Raw genomic sequence first — 23954 nt, forward strand, 5'->3', positions numbered from 1 at the left:
TTTCTACTATTCTCGATTAATATAGGTATACTTAATATATTTTATTTGCATCATCAAATAATCTTAATTATGCATCTCTATACTTTCAGACTCCGGTCAATTTGTTAAACATCATCCTTGAATGCTCTTTCAAATAGAAAGGTTATGTTTGTATCTTAGGTCTAATGATGATAAGATATACTTTTTAAGCACTACCGAGTACGTGATGTAATGATGGGTTTTATGTTCTCTAATTATATTTGGTGTTATGAGTAATAAGGAAATTGGGAGTGAGGCTTGAAGTATTCAAGATGCATCATTGTCCATATTTGTGGTACAGCAAGAATTCAAACAACAACAGGGGTAGTTAAATTGGGTGTAGCATTATAATTAGCAATTATGCGTATCCTTCCTGATAATAGTATGTTGTTATCTAAGCATAAATAACGGCGAAATAATATTTTTTGATGCCCTTAATAAGGAGTAATATCGCCAGACATTACTACATAATTAGCTTTTGTACTAAATTTTTAAAATGGATTTAGTTCTAACATTTTTTTATTAGTATATTTATTGTCTAATTTTATGATTTTGACATTTAATTAACAATTAATAATTATTTAGATCTCATCCGTTGAGATATATCTATCATGTGCATAATTGTATATAGCAACTTCCACTTTAGGAAAAAAGGGTGATGATCTTTTACTACTTTTATCTACTATTATCATGAAGGATACGTACAATTGTTAATTATAATGCTACACCCAATGTAACTACCCCCATTATTGTGACCATTTCAGCTTGTTTTTGCCTTTTATAAGTTAAAGGAACACCAGTTGTTGGAGCTTATGAACCATAGCTAATTCTTAAGTGATAAAAAAGTAATATTTATTAACTATGTAATATTGGAAAACCCAATGATCATATCCAAGTCTTTAAGTGAAGAAAATAGTATCAGACAAACTATTTGCGAACCATCCAAGGCTAGTACCCTCGTTGTTGTGACCATTTAATGAGTTGTGTATCATATTTATTGATATTTTTAGCTAAAATAAAATCATATTTTATGACTAGATTTAAAAAAAAAAAAATGAATATCTGACATAATTACCGACATCTTCTATTAATTAATGATGGTTCCTCGGGAAGGGAAGAATTTACCGGTGTATTTCTCCATAATTTTTTTGAACGTAGGATGATTAGCAATGGATAAGGTTATATAAATACAATAAGCATCTTTGTGAGATCATAATTAAAGTCTGACTTGATGATTATTCATCGATTCATTGATTTTATTCATCGTTAACTTGATTTTATAGATGAATATCCATACAGTGATATGAGATGAGGATAATGAGTGGAGTGTAATTCTAGACAGGGAACTAAAGGCACATTTATATCAATAAATCCGACAAGCCATCTGTTTCTCATCTAGTAAGTATTTTCTAAATTCCTGGGCCTCCATTTTCAGAAATCCAGACAGAAGGCGACGTTATTTTAAGCATTTTATTCAGTTCTCTATGGACTATCAGCATCTAATATTATATTAACATTGAATAATAATGGCGGGAATGATAACATTCTTGATAGAAGAAGATGTATATTATTTAATCAATCATGCCATAAGTATTTCTTCCCTTCTCCTAGCACGTTTTTGTATTCTTACCAAAATTATCAACCTTACTTATGAGTTATGACTCACTTTGACTAATAATGCAGTGATAAACAATGTCAATGAGTTTACATCAGTTAGAAAAATAACAGAGTGACGCCATATGAAAAACGACATCTTTCGAAAAAAATATTAAAACGCTGCACCATTGTATCTCCCAAGGTCACGTTCGAGTTTTGTTACTTGGTTTGAAGCTGTTGAGTCTCTTAAAGTTAGATGATTACTGACTAGTTTCTTTCTTAATATTCTGGCGTCAGGGGTACCATATAAATTTTACGTACACAGCAACCCCTTTACAAATACTTATTAAATATATAACTTTGTCTATATAAAAGTATTAATAATAATTTAACCTTATAACACAATTCTATAGTATAATTTCTTAATTATATACAAATATTTTATCTTCTCTCTGAGTCCATGGTCTATATTTTCCTTACTTGAGCCAATCTCATTAAGTATCTTTTTTCTCCAATCTTAACACATACTTTTCCTTATTTAACTTAATATAATTTTTTTTCATAATATCAATGACCTTCCCCAAACGCTTGTCATGTTCATGGTCTATCTCACTTGTTATTTGGATATCATCTATATTAACTTTTAGAACTTTGACGGAATATAACATCTGTGTTAATCGTGCCTGGAATACCACTGGACCAATGGAGATACCGAAAGGAAGACGCTTAAATCTATATCTCCCTATATTTTAAAGCAGGAAAAATATTTTTTTCATATATAAAATAAATGCACTCTACGGAAGTAAATCTTGAAAAGTTAAGGAAGAAAGCTTTCCTTTTTCAGTGTTTAAATATCTCTTCTCGATCAAATAAAAAACTAACACAGTTTGATTCACCTTTCAAATCTCACCCATGATGTTAGAATGCAAAATATTTTGTCCAAGACTAAATATTTTCTAATCATTTGTATTAAGTGGTTTTTTCTAGCCGATTTAGACCACTATTTTGGTCTAGACCGTGATCTTGGACAGTAGACCGAAGTTTAATCGTTTTCAAATCGTAGACAGATTTTTCAGCCTCAATTTATCAACCGATTTCTCCCTTATCCTGATTTATGAATTTTACATATATGATTTATGAAACAAATTTAACTTTATATTACGTGGTTGTACCGATGTTTACAATCCCAAAACAAAATAATATAATTCAAAATCAAATATGCTTATTCAGCGAAAAATGAGGGTAGTTCATTTTACGTTTATTTTTAACGATTGAAAGCCTGAACGGAAAATTTTGAAGGATTAACGGAAAACATCTTTGAACGGCGTTCAATTCTTACCTCCTTAGGCAAAAATCAGGTGGTGAAACGAAAACCACGTTATCAATTTTTGTCTAAATTTAGTTGGCTAAAAGAATACTTTTTGTATGTTAGGGACAAGAATAAAGATATCATAAATTACTCTAAATGTACTGTTTGATGTTCAAGAATGGGCAGAATTTGCAATTCTTCATAGGATCTGAAATTGTAAATGCTGAGAAGAATTTGGAGTTTCAGTTGAAAAATTCAAATTACTTCGTCCCATATTTCAAATATAGGAAGTACTGGAATCACTGATAGTAAAGGAAAAAAATATTTCAAATAAAATTGGCTTCACATACTTCAATTTATGCATGGATTTTCTCCCCATTCCTGATTGATTTATTGTAGAAATATGATTTTTGTGACATATTTAACTTTATATGACGTCATTATACCGATGTTCACAATTCCAAAACAAATATGACGTCATCAACAATTTATCTATTTAATTTTAAGAGATCCCTATTTTTTTGCAAGAACGATATCACTGATGTTCCATGAATAATAAAAACCAGTATTAGTTATATATAAAAATGTCAGTGCTGTTCAATGGATTCTGCCGTATTTGGATGGGGTTTGATTCGAAATCTTCAACTTCTTTTCTATGATCATGCTTTCTTTGAGATTTGTTTGCCTTAAATTAAAAAGATAAATCCTTATTGCACGCAAATCTAATTAAGTATTAACTATCTTAGTTTTTAGTGGAAAAACTTCATATTTCTATGTCTACTGCTTCATAACGGTTTATTTTTCAATTTGATTAACAGTATATTTAGGTTTTATTTAAGAAATTGAAAACCATTTACTTCAAATTCATTATTCGAGAACTTATGTAAAGCAGTTTCAAATCTTTCAATACAGAGTAAAGAAGTTTATTAAAGTATTTTTTAAATTTTTCATCAATCATAATTTATTTCATTAATTTCATCGTCATTTTCATTTTTTTTCCTTTCATAAGGGGTAGAAATTAATTTACAATATGTGCAACAATTATATTAATTTTATGCTGGAAGTATAAACAGTAGTGTCATCTCTAATTCAAAAAGGACAACTCGCAAGTAATTATTCGTTTCGTAGGCAACTAAATTTGGGAAAGAATTGAACGTGGTTGTCATTTTGTGGAATATTTAAATAAAATGAACAAATGATCTAGAAAAGGGTGAATGCTGTTCAAAATGCATTCATTAATTTCAAATATTTGGCATTTGAATTCATTATTATTACAATATTGATTGAGAAAATTTATTTATTTTAAATTGGAGTTTTACATCATATCCTATAAGTATATGAAATATGATATCCATGTTATTTCTTTATATCACCTATATACCATCTAAATATACAATATAATGCCTTCCCTTTACATACAAAATGTCATTTCTTAATTCTGATGTAGTTGATTAGGCATGAAGTGACTAAGATGATTACTGCTATTGATTAATGCATCAATGTTTACTTAATTTGTTTGGTCGTTCAGCAATGGTTGACATTTGAATTTGGCTTTTTTATTTCTGTAATAAATTAAAAACGTCACTTTTTTGTAGGCAAATGAAAAAGTTCTCAGTGTGGCTCAATGTTGAACATTCCATCCACGGAACTATACAAATAATAATGTTTTCGATATCTGAGACCTTAAATGATAAAATATATAAATGAGTCAGCTTTTAGCTGCAAAAATGACAAAATATTCGACTGAATAATTGTTCAATTATCATGGATTGCTCTTTTTTTTATTAAGGCAACTTGTTTTAGACCCCAGACTTGATTGTAAAAAATAGACACACATAGTATATATTTTTAATATTAATTAATTTATAAAGAAACATTATTCAAATTTGTTAAAAGAAATGTTTAAAAATATCATTACAGTATAGTATTCTGTAAAACTGTTTAATACAGTGGAGTACTCGGCCTGGATTATTAGGCATCAAATAACATTCAAATTTTGCTCTAATAATATAGACCCTAACAAATCCTTCGTGTTACCTATCGTTTTTCATGAGCACACTCACATGTAGCTACTCACTCAATACTTAGACGTTCTCTCTTCAAGAATAATAAAAGAGTGACATTATATATAAAGTACTTCCCGCTTTTTTCTATTTTAATAGGAGTTAAGCTAGATACCTACAAGATTTAATTTCTTTTATACAATGCTTCTTATATATTATACTTATTTTTTCCCTTCTAATTTCCTGTGATATATCCCGGACAACAGGTTGTGGAGGTGGACAGTTGGTACCTAGTCATAATAAAACTACATGTTGCAACGAGTTTATTTGGTTAATTTGTTTATGTTTATGATATATATAAAATTATTTATATAACAAAAATCTGTGTACAAAATAGATTTTTTGAAATTATTACATTTGATATTAAATATTATCTTGAAATAAGCCTTTTGTTTTTGTTTATTTTGAAGAAACAACTTAAATTTATATAAAATATATAGACTGTGTAGTTCGAATATTATTGAATAGGATCAACAATTCTAATTAAATTTTTTATTACATCATTACTTGTTGCTGTAGTCATCCGGATATACCTACATTTTATCATTTTTATTCAAATTGCTCACCTGTTTGGCATACATTTTAGTATTAAAACAAACTTAAAACCTCCGCTTGTTGGTCATTAACTGCCACCAATGCTTCACATACCTTTTATAGAGCCCTCTAAGTATAATACAAAACATAGTAGAACCCCTGAGTTTTCTAAAATATCGAGGGTCTTTGATCTTCGGGAGTAGTGGGTTTTGACCCACCTTTTGGACCAGCGGTTCACTTGCATAACCCATGGGCAGGGGTGTATTATAAGGGGTCCTTAGTCGTCACGGTATACTCAACACGAACGACAGTCGCTGATTGAATATTTTTTCTTCTCTCACCTTATGATGTCCTTTTGAAAAAAAAAATTCAAAGATACAGGCCTATATGAAGCGAGAATAAGTCTTAGAATTTTATGGTATTTATTTTTTGTTTTATATGTAGAAGAAGCGTTCATAATTAATTTTAATTTCTTAATATCTCTTACAATGCCGGGCAAACTACTCCAGAATATTCTACTGGTCTTTACTAATATTGGGCAAAATGAAAAGGCTTATTTCAGAAAAAGTCATAACATATTTGAGTATGAAAAAATGAAATGTAAGTCGAAAAATTTGAAACACAGAATCATCCTAGCACTGGCCCTGTACAAGTACATAGCTATTTGTTACATTTCTGTGTTGAGACTTATTTACCAAAATATTTAACTTGAATTGTAGGTAATTGCTGTAGAAGTTCAATTTTAAGAAATTAAGCAAATTTAAGATTCCAACTCTTTATATGTGCCCATGTTCCTGTGTACATGAACAATGTTGAAAAGTATTACATATGGAGTACGCCAACTTCAACAAGTAAAAAAAAAAATATTATACTGTTAGTAAGTATACATACTATAAAAATATACGGGACATTGCACTTCATACCAACATACCAAGAGTTTCATATTACTAGTATGTATGTATTTATATAAATGGTTGATTGGATTTAGAAGATAACATAAGCCATAGAAATTGTTCCTGTATCGAACAAAAAAAACACAATATTTATGTAGTTTAACATAGGAAGAATTCAATGTCTAGGCTTTATACAAAGCTACCAAGTGAGTCGTTATAACCCTAGTGTATATAAATATGTGTGTACCTAAGAAACACATAAATTTATTAGTGTTGTTTTCTTACGTATTCATGTATAGACATTAGACACATAAATTCTATTTTTTCTGATAACCATAACAATGCATTTCTTTCTTTCTCATACCTTCAGGAATGTTACAGATCATAACTTTTCGCTTCCTATTCAACAGAATACCTTCATGTGTGTATATTGAATAAATACTGAAGTTCATGAAATTTTTTTATATTTAACTTTGAATCTAACTCTTTGTTTTTAACAATACTGGTTTTAATACCATAAACACTGTACATGTACAGTGTGTTTAAAATTACGTGGAAAATTTCCTTGCCCACAAAAATTGGCGATTTCTTGAATATTTTTCAACCAATACAGGTTTGGCCTTTAAGGCCTTTTTTTTAATCACGTTTTTAAAAACTAAATTGACCAAAAATCAATTAAAATTGACCTTTTTTAAATTGAAATATAAGGTCTAACTTGTAATTTAAGCTAGGATATGAAGCACTAGAAAAAAAAAAGAAGATATAAGCTTCTAATTAAGGTTCTTCATTTTACTTGATTTTTTTCTGGTTTTATACATTTTTTTATTAATTGTAATCAAGATAAAGTAATAAATAATTCATTTTTCAAATGTTGAAATATTTGTATCAATTTATTATTTACTTTGATTTTCGTTTATATAGTGCTTTCATAGCGAAATATGCCACTGAATCGTAGTAATACTAAAAACTTGATTTAATAAAAAGCCTTTAAACGCCAAAGCTGTATTATTTGAAAGTGTTAATGGTCATATTCGTATTCTACGACTTAAGAACAATAATAGATGTGGGTTTCAGCCTGTGGGCTAAAATGCTGTTGCATGGTGTAATTAATCAATTGCTAATTATACCCAAACATTTCACCCCCCCAGGCCATCTACCACCCCAGCATTTCACCCCTTATTACAATAAATATTTTATTATATTTTATTTATTATACACTGGGATTCATATAATAAAGAGGGATGATGTTGTATATATATGTTACCCCTAGCGGAGTGCTTTAGTATTAGAGTACCAAAGATATATATGTATAGATGGGGGTGAAGGATAGAACAAGGACAACGGAAGAAGTCCCATAATTAAAGTTGATAATATTATAGAGAAAAACGCGTGCAATGAGAAGGGGAAAAAAAAATATGGTATCATTGTTTAAAATACTGATGTGATTATCATCTGCCTGCTTTATTATGATTTTTAAGGATATAACGAAAGTATTTGTTAGCAAAATGTTTAATGAAGATATACTACTTAGACATTTTTTATCCGTTACAGTAGATTTGAAAACGTCACACTCCATGAAATTGTAATTCATTATGAACCTTATTCTCAGAATAGCTAATGAAACGACAAAGTAGAGTATTTCGAAATATATTTGAAGTTCCAGGTTTAAAAAAGAAGGCTTTAATTAAATATAATCTACATACTAAAAAATATACCATCATAAATTTATGTTAAATATACAAAATTAAACAATTGGAATCATATGACTAATAACAATAAATTATATATACAGAATATTGAAATAATAGATTGATCCAAATAATAATAATAAATATCAAAATCATAAAATTAGACAATAAATATACTAATAAAAAAATGTTATAAATAAATCTGTCTTAAAGATTTAGAGCAAAAGCTAATTATTTAGTAATATCCGGCGATATTACTACTTATTAAGAGCATCCAAAAAGATTTTTTCCCCCCCGTTATTTATGCTTATATAACAACATACTATTATCATGAAGGATATTGCTAATTGCTAATTATATTGCTACACCCAATGCAACTACCCCCGTTGTTGTGACCATTTAAGCAGTTGTTTTTGCCTTTTATGAGTTTTCTGAACACCATTTTTTGGAGCCTATCAACCATAGCTAAGCCTTAAGTGATAAAAAAGGAATATTTATTGACAATGTCATAGATGGAATACCTAATGATCATACCCAAGTCTTTAAGTGAGGAAACTAGTCTCGGACAAACTAGTGGCGAACCATCCAAAGCTACTACCCCCGTTGTTGTGACTGTTTAAGCAGTTGTTTTTGCCATTTAATGAGTTGTGCATCATAATTCTTGATATGTTTAGCTAAAATAGAATCATATTTTATGGTTAGATTTAAAAAAAAATTGAATACTTACTGTTAGATAGTACAAAATTCAGAGTTCAATTTCGAAATTAGTAAATATTTTATGTATACTTCTTACTGATAACTTGATCGTCATTTGGTATGGATGACTCATAACATTTTTATATGTATTTCTATAAATGACATCAGTACAGCCATCTGATGCTTAATAACATGATGGACAAGTGGGAGCCAATGCCGTTTTAAACTCTTATTTTAATATTAAACTATTCCAAAAATTCTTTCTGATTATCCCTTTGATACATTTTATTTTATTGTACATTGTTTTTATTTTATATATATATTTCTCAACTTTTTAAATTTCCATATATGAATATAAATATTTGTACTAGAACAGAATATAAAAAGGGAGTCAGAGAGCAAATAACTATGGGGAACATGGTCCACAAGTTTAGGGAACCAAAAAATGATTAAAAGACCAAAATAAGTCCCCGTCCCGAAAATAAAAAAAAATTCCAAAACAGAAACCCCCCTAGCGGGACAGGGGTGGTCCATTCCCAACAGAAAAGAGGGCCGTGTTTCTGCAAGTTTCAAGTCTCTGCCTTCCTTATTTAATACATATTGACATATCATTTTATAATTGTTATTATTTATTATAATAATAAATGTATAATTTAAGATACAATGACCAATTATTGCCAGAAACGGGAACTTGGACTCGAGACTTGAGTCCATATTTGAAGACGATCTCACAATCAAAGACTCGAGACTTGACTTGGACTCCATAGCTAAGTCTTGTGACTCCGCTTGGACTCTAAAGCTATTATATTATGGACTCAAGAAAAGCTTTAACACTATGAACCCTAAATTACTCGTCTAGTTATTGACTTGAAATGATCATGGAAATATTCAAAGACTTAGGTATGACTTGAGATGTAACGTGGACTCGCAGTATAATGACTTTTTCCCTATTCTGATTAATGCTGTGTCGTAAGCTGAAGGAATGGAATTGACTCTCCGAAATCTTTTTTCCTGATGGAAGGGATACCTCTATCGAGGTTGTTTCCCACATAAGACCGAGATACAATATGAATAGCAATTAGGAGTAGCATGATTTAACTCAACATAAAAAAAATAATTATTTGGTAATTTTATTTTATTAACAGCCAATCTCATTGCCATACTTTTAGAACTATGTTGACCGTTATCTTTACCGTCATTTCTAATTTCTTGTTCCTTTTTTAAAGTCTTTGCAAATATTACTAACCTCAATCTTATGAATCTATTCATTAATTTGTCTTTTAATGAGTGACAAAGAGGTATTTGGTCAAAATCTTTAGTTATTGTATAACTTGCTATTTTAATTTTAATAGCTAAATTTTTCTTTTCCCCTTAATAGGAAGATTGATTTAATTTTCAGATTGAATTATCCATTGGTAAAATAATATTTTTAAATACTCTATGTGAACAATAAACGAGGTTATTTCCAGTGTAATCTGCAATATTTTTGTGATTTTATCATCGTAGGAATCACTTTTTGCTGTTTTTAACATATGTAGACAAGATTTACAATGAGAATCATACTTTTCAATTTTATATATAATATAACCTGCTAAGTAATACTGTATACTGTATACTAATACTGTATTAGTAATACAATATATTGACTCTTTGTATTGATAGTTATGGTTTCATTCATAGTTTGGATATGAATTGTGGAATAAAATCATGTTTCACTAAATTTTGGTTATGATCGATATAAGATTTTTTAAAGTCTTATACCTCAGCCAGGAAGGATGAATCATCCTAATGATAATTACTTGATTTAAAATCCTTCATAAATTGACTTAAACATATTAACCTTCAAATATATTTTAACTCCTTAGCAGTAAGAGAAGGATTGGTTGCTCTTACCATGGTAAATATATTTTCAATACAGTCTGATGAGAAATGAGCAGTCATTACAAAACTTAAACTTGGATTAATTAATATTTATTGTAGGTCAATAATAGACATTGTTGTTAAAATTGATCCAGTTTGAGCTGGTTTCTAACTGATACAATAGGTAGTCCTTGAAATTAACTTTTAATTGTTTAATTATATTTATAAATTTCATAAGAAATCCAATAGCTTCTTCAAATAGAGATTTATCCTTATGACTAATAGCAAATATTAATTTTCTTGAACAAATTTAATCATAACATTTTCTTAATGTATCAATAAACCAAGCAGTGACTAAAATATTCTTATCAAATTCATTCTCTTCGACCATATATCTAATTGTCTTACTTACATCATGAAACCAAAAATTTAAAACTGGCCCAACCTTCATTTTATCATATCTACTGACTTATATTTTAGATTTTTCAAATTTGAAAGAAGGTTTTAAAACTAAGTTTTTTAGAAAATCTGCTACAATTTGAAAATGGCTTAAAGAAATAGTACTAGAGGGAAGATTTTCTGAGGTAACAGTATCCTCTGATAAAATAATATCTTTAGAAAGAAGAAGATTTCTCCCTTATTTTGGAGTAATTTGTTTCAAATTTACTTTATAATAATATGCGAATATAAAATATTTAAGAATATAATAAATTATATACGTATTATTACTTATTCAAACTTATTAATACTACGTAGTTTCAAGGTTAATATAATACATGTATAAATGTATTTATATTAACCTTGCGTCATACGTACAATAAATAAATTTGTGACGTATAGAAAAGCGACATCTGTGAAAATAGTATGGCAAATATTGACCTAAAGGTTAAAGTAACGCTTTATATTGACAATACAGATACTCTTTCCTCAGGCTAAAGCAAAGAACGGTACTCGATCCGCTACTTGGTTTAATACTCCCTAAAGCATTAGACCCTAGGAGTACTGTCCTTCCCCTGATTCAACTTAATGACGTAAGTATTAGTGATGTTTCGGACTTATCTTGACGTCATCACTTGTCACCTATTTAATGTCAAATATGAAATAGTCAATAGGAGTTTCAATAATACAATTATTTATGATTTATTAATTGTTATTATAATAATAATAGTACAATAAATGTATAATTTAAGATACAATGGTCGATTACTGGCGGAGGTGGGAACTTGGACTGAGGCCTATATTTGGAGTTGAGTCCATATTTTGAAGATGATCTCACAAATAAAGACTCGAGACTTGACTAGGACTTGCGACTGGAATTTGACTCCGAAGCTAGTATATTGTGCACTCAAGAAAAGCATGACACTTTAGACCCCATATCATAGTTATGAACTTGAAATGAGCTTGAATGAAAAGTGAGTATGCGATAAAAATATTCAAGGACTTTTACATGACTTGAGGTTCGACGTGGACTTGCAGGATAAGGACTTTTTCCCTCCTCTGATTAATGCTGTGTCATAAGCTGCAGGAGTGGAAACGACACTCCAAAATCTTTGGAATCTATGGGTTAAACATATGTAGAAATAGATATACACCTACTATAATTCAAGTGTGGCCTCATTATATTTGTGAATAAGGACTTAGAAGACGACCTATCAGATAACAAATCCTGGCTTTTTACATGTCATGGACTAGTAAAATGAAGTAAACTAAAAAAAAGATATATGTAGTTCGATCAATATTTGTAACTGAAACACACTCTTGCTAGGGGTGAAATATGAATTGGGCGTCGTCTGAAGCAAGGCGCAGTAAATTATTGGAATCATTTAATGAACAAATAGATTCGTTTCACTCCTCCAATCAACTGAATAATTTTTCACATATCCAATAAAGGTTACTCTTAGAGCAAAACCTTAATTTTATCCTGATCTTTATCATAAGAAGCTTCCATTGTCAAGGCTTGTGTATATTTGTGATGTGTTAATGTAATTCATAACGCCATAGCTTATTTTAAAGGTGGAAAGACTATAATGTGGAACAAAAAGCGATGATTAGGAAAATTGAAGAATTCATTTCTTCTAATGTCTCGTAAGTGCAGGAAGACTAATATATATAATGGACCTTGTTTTTAAGTGCTATGTGCGTAGTAAAATTATGCTATGATTTTTAAACTGATTGAATTAATAGCTTAGAAAACAAATAATTTCATAGTTTAAAGTTCCTCTGTTAATTTGCAAGAAAATAGAAAACGAAAGAAAACATAGTGATCCTGGAGCAAATAGAAGAGTGAATAAACTGTCAAATGTATCTTGAATTAATTTTATGTGTCTATATCCAAAAATGATTGTATTTAATATTATAATTGTATCTATAATATTGTAGCAAGTTAATGTGCATTTTATTTCTGTATTCAGGGTGAAATATTATTTTTACTGAACTGAATTATTAAATTAATTATTTAAACTGATGTATTTGTCCTTCAAAAATAAAGTATCAACTTCAGTTTGGGGTTGTGCAAGATCATTATGTAGTAAGTTTCATTCAAATAAATAATTAATATGAAATATTCTTCAATTGATCTTTCAATACTAATGTGATTAATTTATAAAGTCAGTATATTTGCACAATTTGTCAAATGGATTTGGAATCAAATAATTCAAATGTTTGGATTCAGAGCCAAAATCACAAAATATTATTACAAACTATAAATTAAGAACAATTGATTATTAGGTGTGTGTACTTTTATTAAATTGTTTATGCTGCTTTATTATTTTAGGGACTAAAAATTTAATTTCTAGAGTATGATTCGAATAGTTTCTTGAGGTTGGAATTATAATATTTAGAGATACCGGCTCCGAATCTGCAGGTATTTTAAAATTTGCGACCCTAAATTATATATACATATTCCATGTGTTCCAAACTGATTCCGTGAGAAAAAAGCTCGTCAGACTTAATTATTACTTCATGGGAATTAGATGTACCTAGTTACTTAAAATTATATTATTTTGATCCTTTAAGCTCATGAATGGGGATATAAGAAATCGATAAAGTCTCACTGATGTTTCCAATTAGTTCAATTTCGGCGACAAATATAAGAATCTTGTTCATCCCAATGAATTAATTACGTTATTAATCCAACAATAATGGTGAATATCATATTATTTAAACAAAACTTATTATAATTCAAAATCCATTCAACTCCGAGCGTAAATAAATGAAACTTTACTAACTCCTGCTCGACTAAATGTAATTAATTAAAATTGTATTATTTTATCCTTTTAACTCAAGAATTGGGAATATGAGCAATCGATACAGTAGATATGGAGTTTCATATCTCTTACTGTTCGGAAACTAACTTATAAATACATAATCATCGTTATGAATTAATTAAATTATTATTCAAAAATCAATGGAAGATTTAATATTTCATATTATTTGAATAAAACTTACTATATAATCTTTTACAAACACGATCTGAAGTTGAAATTAATTTAAGGGTAAATTCATCAGTTTAGATGATTAGTTTGATACTTTTTTAAAATTTTACTTTAGAAAACTCTTAAACATATATCAACTTAGTTCTTGAGTTTTATATATCACGTCAATCCATCTGCATTTTTTGCTCAAAAACAATTTTTTAGGATTTCAAATATTATCCAAAATTGAAGAGTTGCCTAAAATACCACGTAATGTTCAGAAAATATTACAACAACGACAAATATTATGGCCTTATAATTGTACAAAATTCATATGAGTTTAAAATTCATATGATTTTTTATAATTCTTATCAGAAATAATGTTTAAACCGAACAGGTTGCTTGATTGGAGCTTGTGTTCCTCCGGATATTATTGGGACTTATTCGGTAAAATTTTATCCAATTCATGCTACAAAGAGTCAAATCATTTTTCATAGTTCTCAACACTCATTTGGGTCTCTTTAAGTGCTACGCCTTATTACTGTATGTCCTCGCTTTCATATCAGCAATTGTGTAGGGTGTATATGAAGAACTCCTTGAGGAGATAGTGGAACTCAACGTCTATATCAACGCAGTGCTACAAGTTAGCTCAGTTGCCAATTACTAATTAGTTTTCTGTTAATAATGCCCCATTCTTAGTCCAAGAATTTGTTTTCTTGGTGCTCCTCCTAGAATAGTCTTTTTACGGCTCAGTATTGAACTATGTGGTCATCTTCTTGAAGACAAAGGATCATCACCTCAAGACGACTCAATCCTCAAAAGTGTTCAATTCTGCAACATTAGCTGAACTACCTTGGTTTTTGTGAGTCAAAATATGGAAGATTCCTAGACTCATAGCTGATTTCATTTGTATGGACTGAAGAGAGACAAGTGAGTTTTTAAATATTAAAAAACCTAAAATTTGAAACAATAAAATCTGAAAAATACTAGTTTATTCTACAAAAAAAAAAAAAAATTATAACTGAATGTTGAGAGCTCCGCCTCTTAAAAATTCTAATTTAGTTAAATTATTATAATTTTCAACAATGTTTTTTAATCTTCTATTAATTGATTTGTATTTTCACCTTTAAGGAGGCGGCCTTCCCCAGTCCCCAGACGTTCCACATCAATATTGGAAAAGAGGGCTGACGTCGACCATGAAGTTGAAGGCGACCATCTAATCAACCACTGGGATTGATATTTTGGGCATAACATTGTAAGAATTTCAAATGCCTCAATGACTTCTTCTGGTGGTATGAAAGCCAAAGCTGTTAGTATTCTAATTTTAAGACTTAAATCAGAATTTTCCACATATTCAATTTGAAGTCCTGATTGCTGAACTTTTCTTGATAAAGATTGTGTCAAGTTGAAGAAGCCTTTAATGTTTAATGTTGGAAATATTAATTTGATTGCATTCATTGATGACATTTCAAAATCTATCATAAATATCTGAGGTAATAAATTAGTTCTTAGAGAATGCAGCGCTCTAAGCACCCTAATGTCTCTTATTTGGAAGGAGGGCAAATACACATGGTATTATAAAACCATTCGATAGGGTCGATTGGTCGTATTAGGTTACTTGGTTATCTAAATTCTTTTGCTTTACATATATAAAGCCCTCATAACAAAGCTTTAGGTCTCCCCCTGAGGATGTTATGAACTCCATGATTAAAAATGTAACTGAGTATGAATGAATTAAATTTGTAGAAAAGTAAATTATAAAAATAAAGTACTTATTTGAATGCAACTGGGCATGTACAAAGTTGATGCCTGGAAACAAATTGTAGGGTATGGAAAGCCACATTTTTACATCAAATTTACTGGTTTTGTCAACATGTGATGGGAACATGCATTTTTATCGATCCCTCAAAATTTTCTTTTTTTCATGTTTGCTTTTTTCTATTCAATGCTTCTTTTTATCCCCATAAATCCATTAAATTGAAATAAATTCATTCTCTATACAGATATTACAATTTTTTAACAGAACCAAATTTATAAACCAATTATACTTATTGGTTTTAGTAAGGTTGTCCCTTTATCGGTCTAGCGGTTCCTGTTCTTGAATAGCTAGAACCTGAACTGACAAAGTCGAACCGAGACTGCAATTTATTGCTCATCGTTCTTGGTTCCTGTGCTTTTGTTGCTATATAGAAAATAAATTAGCTAAAATGAATAACTCAATTTCCTGAGTTTTTTTTCTGCAATTGCAGCGTTTTCAAATGATTTTTTTTTGCATCGACAGGGATACATTTGCATTTGAGTTCCAAATAGCTAAGAGCTTCTTATGGATCTGTAAAAGTGTGGTTTTAGGCACAAGACAGTGTAAATAAAAGAGGGGATGGGTGGGGTAAATTATGGATCCAGGTGCGCTACTAAGCTTGACGGGCCCCTATAATATGATAATATTAATACTATAGTATAATACTATACTATATATATATATATATAGTATAGTATTAATACTATAATATTTCTTAAGCCAGGGTTCTCCGAACTTTACTATGACAAGATCCCCCTACACTTAAACATTTTGAGCTGAGGCCCCTTTTATCCGAAACATATGAACTATGTATGTGTGTACACTAAATCCTCAATTCTCCATCTTCCTGTATCCCCCTTAGCCTCTCCTCACGGCCCCCACTTTGAAAACCATTGTCTTAAGCAACCTTAGTTTTCAGGGGTCCTGTTGGAACTTGGGGTACAACGCACCCTGCGTATTAGGTAGCTGCAGCCCTGTTTGTATCTAATATCATTTCCTGGGCCCCAAATTTTCTAGAGGCGCCTCCTGTTTTAAGTGCTTGTTACCAAAATGAGCCCATTATAAAAAAGAACCGAGACCGATAAGACTAAACCCATACCAAAACCGTTGAAATGAAAGAACCGAGACCGGGACAGATAGAACCGCAGAAATCTTAGTTACAAACCCTTAGTAAGCGCTACTCTAATTTCTTGAGCGAGAGCGGGAGTGCACGCATTGTATTGAATAAAGAGCGAGAGCAGGAGCGCGCTCGCCATTTTAGAATAGCGAAAAAATCGTTCGAATTTTCGCTCATTTATATAAATGCTGGATGTTTATTACTTAAATTGGGGAAATCAATTTGATGTCATTTATATTTAATGTAGATAAATTCTTAATCTTTCACCCAGTATTTTTTTTTTTAATCCGTTGTTTCGTTTAATCGCACTATTCGATATAAAATAATTCATTTCAGGATAGCTTTCAAAATTACAAATGAAATGTAATGGATTTTATGAAAGGAAAAATGGATTTAAAAAAAATTTATTTTTCTATAGTTTGGTAAAGTTTGAAAAAAAATTTGGTTATACGACGTAAAGTAATTTTAAACCCGCCATTAGCCCCTTCAATCTTTATTACTGCGCAATATGAAAGTACTTTGTCTTAATTTTTAACCTCTTCTTTTTTTTCAATAACTATCATTAATTGTATGGAGAGTGTGGTATTCAAATATTCGAATTTCATATTATACAATTCAATTGCAGGTATTAAAAAATATCATCTTTTGCACAGTACTATATTCTGTAATTCATGGAAAAGTAATTCAATTCTTGATGTTTAAAAAAGTTGTGTTGTTTTATTGAAATATCCTATTTTATTATATCACAGATTTTGGTGTAGGTTATTATATTAACAGATTCATGTTAACACTACGAAAAAATGGCGTGAAATTCTGGGGATAAATTGGTCATAAGTTCCTAATATTGAAGCTAGAAACATGATTTTGGTATCAAAATGTCTTTTTTTACCATTATCTATTAGATAAAACAGGTATAAAAAGAGGGAAAAAATTGAATTGGATTTTTTTTTGTAACATACATACATAAAGAATTGTCAAGTTCAAATACGAGCCGAAAATTTGGCACCGCTCATTTTTCATTGAGTGGTAGCGCACTCACAAAATTAGTAACTGAGGGAAAGTGCGCTTAGAATTTATTGAGTGGACTAACGCTTTGCTTAGTTATTAGTATTAGTAAAATAATTTAACAACATAGTACAATGAATATAAATGGGTAGGAAATATTTCAGTAGTCAACTATTATAATACTAATATGAAGTGAAAAAATATATCTCCGATTCTTTGTAAAAGTTTAGACATCCTCCCGAAGTTTCATAGCTGTACAACATATCTAAGGTTATATGTTGCATGCAGTAATAATTAGAGAAAAAAAAGTCAATATACTGCAAATCCAAGTCCAGGCTCAAATCTTTGCCCACCAAACCCAGGACTTTATCTTTTTATCAAGTCCAATTACATTACAAAGATTTTTTTCTAGCTAATTTCAAGTTCCACAGGATTCCAAAAGGATGCTTTTCTTGAGTTTAGAATAAATTATATCTACATACAGTCAAACTCGAGTTGAGAGTATTTAAGTGAGATCAACTCGAGTCGTAAGCCTCGAATCCTATCCAGTACCTCTATTGATAAATTAATATTTAGGACCTTCAAGTTTTCTAATCATGGTGCGTACAAAGACGGATATTCTACGTTTCTTCTAATACTCGTAATATGAAGTTAATGTATCTCATCAAATACGAGAAAATAATTGTATAAATCTATGTCACTATTTTGAATATTTCCATTTCAAATATGCCGTTGATATTACTTGAGAAGATTTTGGATGATTCTATTTGATTGTTGTGATGTTCAAACAGGTATATTCAAAATTAGATATAATTAACTTATTTATTTTGGATATACATGACTCTATTTCACCGTACTTAAGGAGTTATCCGAAAATTCCTTCTCAGATATTTATAATACCATCATGTCGTTCAATATAATCAATCCCTACATTCATCGTATAAATAACCTACGAAAACTCCAAAGTTTACCAACTTTTTATCATGGGATTTAGGTAATTAGATTAGGCATTATTATAAATATTTATTGCATCTTATATGGTTATGGTTAAACAATCTGGCTAAGTATCTATTTTAATTGATTTATTTTAGTATTAAAATTTTGATGGCTTATAGAACTCGGTTCTAGGATGTTACACCCCAAGCAGTTTCACCCTGTGGAAGTTTCGCTCTCATACATATATTATGGCATAAATGTATCTTCCACATTAATTTAAGATTTAAAATGAGTCTCCCCCCAATTGAAGTCATTTGTAATGCATTTTTGCATTCATTAGTGTAAAATGAGAGCATTTAATTCAATTTTAATATATAGAACATATCAAACATCAATGTTGCACCTTTTTATAAAGAGTTCGAACTAACTTCTTTAAAAACCGTTATACTTCTGATGAGAGAAAAGAATAAGAAACTCTATAAACAAATAAATAATCATTAGTTGAAGTCTTAATTTATCATATCGTGCAGAAGCTTGCTGATGGGGGGCTTTTCGGGAAGAACCTATACCAATATGGAGCACAACAGATCTGGCACCAGGAATTGCATCATGAACTTCTTAGTAAGCCAACAGTTAGCCATCAGTGATCAGATCAATAACTTGGACTGGTCCACAGGGTCTCTACAACAGATTCGGTTGTACAATTTCTACGTGTTAAAGCTGAAGCAGGGCTTCTTGAGGATATTAAGAAGCACTAGTCCAGTAATTCCTTGGGCCTCTTCTTGTCGCTCAAGCAGGCTGTGTCTCTTTAAGCACGAGAAGATATCCGTGGAAGCCATGGTGTCATATGGACGACAGGTGGCTTGGGTAGGATCCCGAGGACGTGCGTCTCATAGTTAAAACTAAGTGACTGGCATTCTGCAAGTCCTGTTCGTTTTCATCGAGGAGGAGGCGAGGGGTGTGTCAAGCCACAGACAAAACTCGGATTGTAGATCCTCTCAACTCCTACTTCTGCGGCTTGAATAAAAGGTCCCAACAAGAGTGCTCACCCTAACGTGGGCTCCTTGAGACAACGCAATCAATCTTCCTCTCCTCTTTCTTCACTTATTTCGGACAATCATAGTCTTAAACTTTGTTAAGAACTATCAATTTTCATAAAATGTGTCATGTAGAATTTAAATCCAAACATCTTTTCATTGCATCGGTAGGTGTTGAAATGTAATTGCATCGTTTACATTGGACTCCTATTAATAAAATGTATTGATTTTTATTTACTTTCTTCTACTCGAATACAGTTTTGTTTATTAATAAAATGGTTTATTTTTAAATGGTTGTTTGTATTAGTTTGTACAATCCAGTTATAAAATCGTCAAAAAAGTCAAAAATGCTAGATGACTTAGTCAGAGGTCTGGAGTTGGATTCGAATATTTCTCATCAAAGATGCTTAACTCTACCTAGTTGGAGTCATTAAACTAACAATAGTCGGAAATACGAAGCTTAAAATTGTTGCTGTAATTAATCAAATGGATACTTTTTGTTAAAATCGTAATAAACCTTATTTTCATTGCTCTCCAATTGCAAAAGTAATACGAATGTAATTATTATCTTTTCATTCATCAACAATTATTAAAGTTTTTTTTCATTTTCCTCATCATCGTCAGATGAATTTTTGAACCTTGAAAGAGGGTATCAATGATCCCCCTCTTTTGATCCGGTACTGATAGTTACTGATATGCGATTTTATATTCTAACGAGGTATTATTCGTCCCAGTACAAAATCTTATTCTTAGTTATGAATAATTCTGCTTAATATCGTAAAACCCTTTCCATCCTCTCCTTGACAGGTTTATGGAGTTTTTCCCAAGCACGACCATATATTAATCAAGGAAGGCGATTTATAGCTACCCTTAATAATAATATATAAAATCCCTTGCGGTATACTCAAAAACGTCTCTGTTACATTATTCAATGGCCACTGGGAGCTAGGGCTACGGTCGATCCTGATCTTAATCCGTCTTGAGATATGATGACTAAAAAAGCTGAAAAAGGTACCTTGATTTAGATTCAAAATATTAGACATTGAATATTATATATTTCTTACCAGGGATTAGTCAAATGGATTCTGATCGTTGCAAGTTTAATCCTATTTAATTTAAACATTTCATCCCAAAAAGTTATTAACAAGCAATTAAGTATCACAAATACTCACAGTATATGTTAAAGAGTGCAACAACTTCTTGAGTAAAAGAATAAGAACATGTAAAATTTATGTCCTCCCTGTAGCAATACTTATTATGTTTATGTTCATTCAAAATTATTTATTTGTGTTCCTTCTTCCTCTTTTCCCTTAGCTTAAGTACACCGGTAAAAAAAACGTTCACATTAATTATAATAAGAAACAACAATTATTTCATATTAATTACTCAAATCCCATAATTAATTACAAAGGACTTCAAGTTGAAGTAAAGGAAGACCTGAAATTATTTGCGGGAGATACATTTATGCTATACCATATGTATGAGGGCGAAACTTCCCAGGGCAGAACTTCTCAGGGCGAAACTGCACAGCGCGTGACTTCTGGTCACGATAGAACTCATAATTACTTTCTGATTTGAACTTGAAAGTTTTATTGCTCAACAACCGCTTCAAACAAACATAATATTCATTTATTACTTTGGCCTTCTATCATTTACTAACTGTACCTATCAATAATAATAATAGGAAAGGATGGGAGGTAAAGGGTTGGGAGTTTAAGGACGAGGGGTAGGTGGCCTATTCCCCTCACATTCTATATGAATGTAGAACACTGCCGCCAATAAATGACACATTGGTAGAAGAACTAGAAGTGGTTTTTGGAAGGCCAATAAAGCGACAGGATTTTTTTGTTTTAATATCAAAAAGTGAGATAAACCTGCATGAAGTAATCGTAAAATTACACTACTGTGTGTATGCAATCAAAGCAAAGAAAATGGAAATTGGTGCATGCATTTTAAACATTGCAAAAAGTTATTTAAAAATTTAATGAACTAGGGTTTTTACTTTTTTTTTTGTGTCGTTTTATTATTCTTGGAAAATTTATATGGTCTCTATATTTTTCTATTTATTTAGATACTTTTGCTGTTTTTGTATTGTTATTAATTAAGCACCAGAATAAATTGATACTGTTTAAAAAAAAAATACAACCAAAGATTATGTCATGTTTGGAGTAAAGTCGTCTCAATTTCTAACTATGTCTACGATACGTTGGAGGTAAATTAATTCTAGCATGTTGATGAGTTTCTCTAAATTTATGGGAAGATGACGTTCTTCTGAAATCGATTTTTTAAACAAATATACAATCTTTCAAAAGTTTTAAATCAGTTTTCTCATTTAATGAGGTTTAAAAAAATATTTTCTGTAAAGTAGAATAATAGGCAATACGTAAAATGTAATAACGAATGTATATATAATATTCTTTTTTCTTCTACTCCCATTCTCTTGCACAGACCAAGATACTCGGAGACAAGGTAGGTAAGTCATAATTTTTTTAAACTGTGCCAGGCAAATATGACGTCAAGGCGATAAATATGAGCGCTCTCCGGATAAAATGTGAGAAATTGGTAATATACCAAGCTGTTTTAGTTTCTAACATAATTTATATTATTAAAACCCTAATTCCTACGTATTTCTGCATATTAACCTTATTTTTTCTCTGCTAGCCTATTGGCCTTCAGGAAAAGGTGTGCTATTTTTAAGGTCATAACCATTGTAAACTTTCAGTGTTGAAAATAGGGATAAATTATTTTAATATATTTTAAATCCAATTGTTGAATAATTCTAAAACAATGTTAAAATGTCTATGTCTAGCTTATTTCTTGAGTTATCTTTGTTTAAAGTTAAAAATAGGTGATTTTTATACAGAAGCTCATATATTCAAGAAGTTTAAAATATTCGATTGGATAGCTGAAAGTCTGATATTTATTTGAAAAAAAGAACCTCCCAAAAACCTTCTATATCGTTGTTATTTGTTAATTAACCACGATATTTCAAGGACAAAACACATTTTTGAATTGATCTCATAGACATTTAGACTACCCCAAGGTTAATAGTTATTCAAGGTTATACCTAAGGTTGATAATTTTGGTAAGAATACAAAAGCGCAAGAAGAGAAGAGAAGAAATACTTATGGCATCAGTGCTTAAATAATATTTATCTTCTTCTATCAAGAACATTATCATTCCCGCCTTTATTTTTCAATATTAAATGCTGATGTGGATAGAGAACTGAATAAAATGACTTAAATAACTTCGCCTTCTGTCATTTCTGAAAATGGAGGCCCAGGAATTTGGAAAATACTTACCGGATGAGAAACAGATGGTTTGTCGGATTTGTCAATATAAATGTGAATTTAGTCCCCTGTCTAGAATTACACGCCACTCATTATCCTCATCTGATAACAAGAGTATGGATATTCATCTATAAAATCAAGTTAATAATGAATAAATCAAACCAAACTTTAATTTTGATCTCACAAAGATGCTTATTGCATGTAATGTAACATTATCCATTGCTAATCATCCTAGAGTCAAAAAATTTATGACATACACAGGTAAATTCTTCCCTTCCCGAATAACCATCATTAACTAATGGAGGATGATCGAAATGATGTCATTTATAGAAATACCCCCATTGCAAATTGTGAAGTTAAGATAATTTTCAGCATGTTTAGAGTCATCCACACCAAATTAAGAAATTGAACTCTGAATTTGGTACCATCTAACAGTAGGTATTCATTTTTTTAAACATCTAATCATAAAATGTGATTCTATTTAAGCTAAAATTATCAAGAATTATGATAAACGACTCATTAAATGGCAAAAACAAGTGCTTAAATGGTCACAGCTATTTTTGTGTTTCAATCATTTTTAATCATCAAATCAAGCACATTGAGGACGTATAAAGGCGTTTGAGCAAAATATATCGCAATTTGAAGCTTTCTTCATGAAATTCAAGTCAAAAATGGCTTAAAATGACCATATTTTCCGAAAA

At 30.3% G+C, this 23954-nt stretch overlaps 1 long non-coding RNA gene across 2 annotated transcripts; it reads left to right on the forward strand.

The window, feature by feature from the left end:
• Positions 1 to 11501: 11501 nt before the first annotated feature.
• LOC121118429 (uncharacterized) lies at positions 11502 to 15603 on the forward strand. Of its 2 annotated transcripts, XR_005864444.2 has the most exons (3): positions 11502 to 11688; positions 11848 to 15000; positions 15202 to 15603. It is a non-coding gene; the product is annotated as an uncharacterized lncRNA (long non-coding RNA). The 2 variants fall into 2 exon arrangements; XR_011780098.1 differs by lacking the exon at positions 11502 to 11688 and having other exon boundaries at positions 11703 to 15000.
• The last annotated feature ends 8351 nt before the right edge of the window (positions 15604 to 23954 follow it).

The sequence above is a fragment of the Lepeophtheirus salmonis genome, chromosome 5 (genome assembly GCF_016086655.4).
Source record: "Lepeophtheirus salmonis chromosome 5, UVic_Lsal_1.4, whole genome shotgun sequence".
NCBI classification, from domain to species: domain Eukaryota; kingdom Metazoa; phylum Arthropoda; class Copepoda; order Siphonostomatoida; family Caligidae; genus Lepeophtheirus; species Lepeophtheirus salmonis.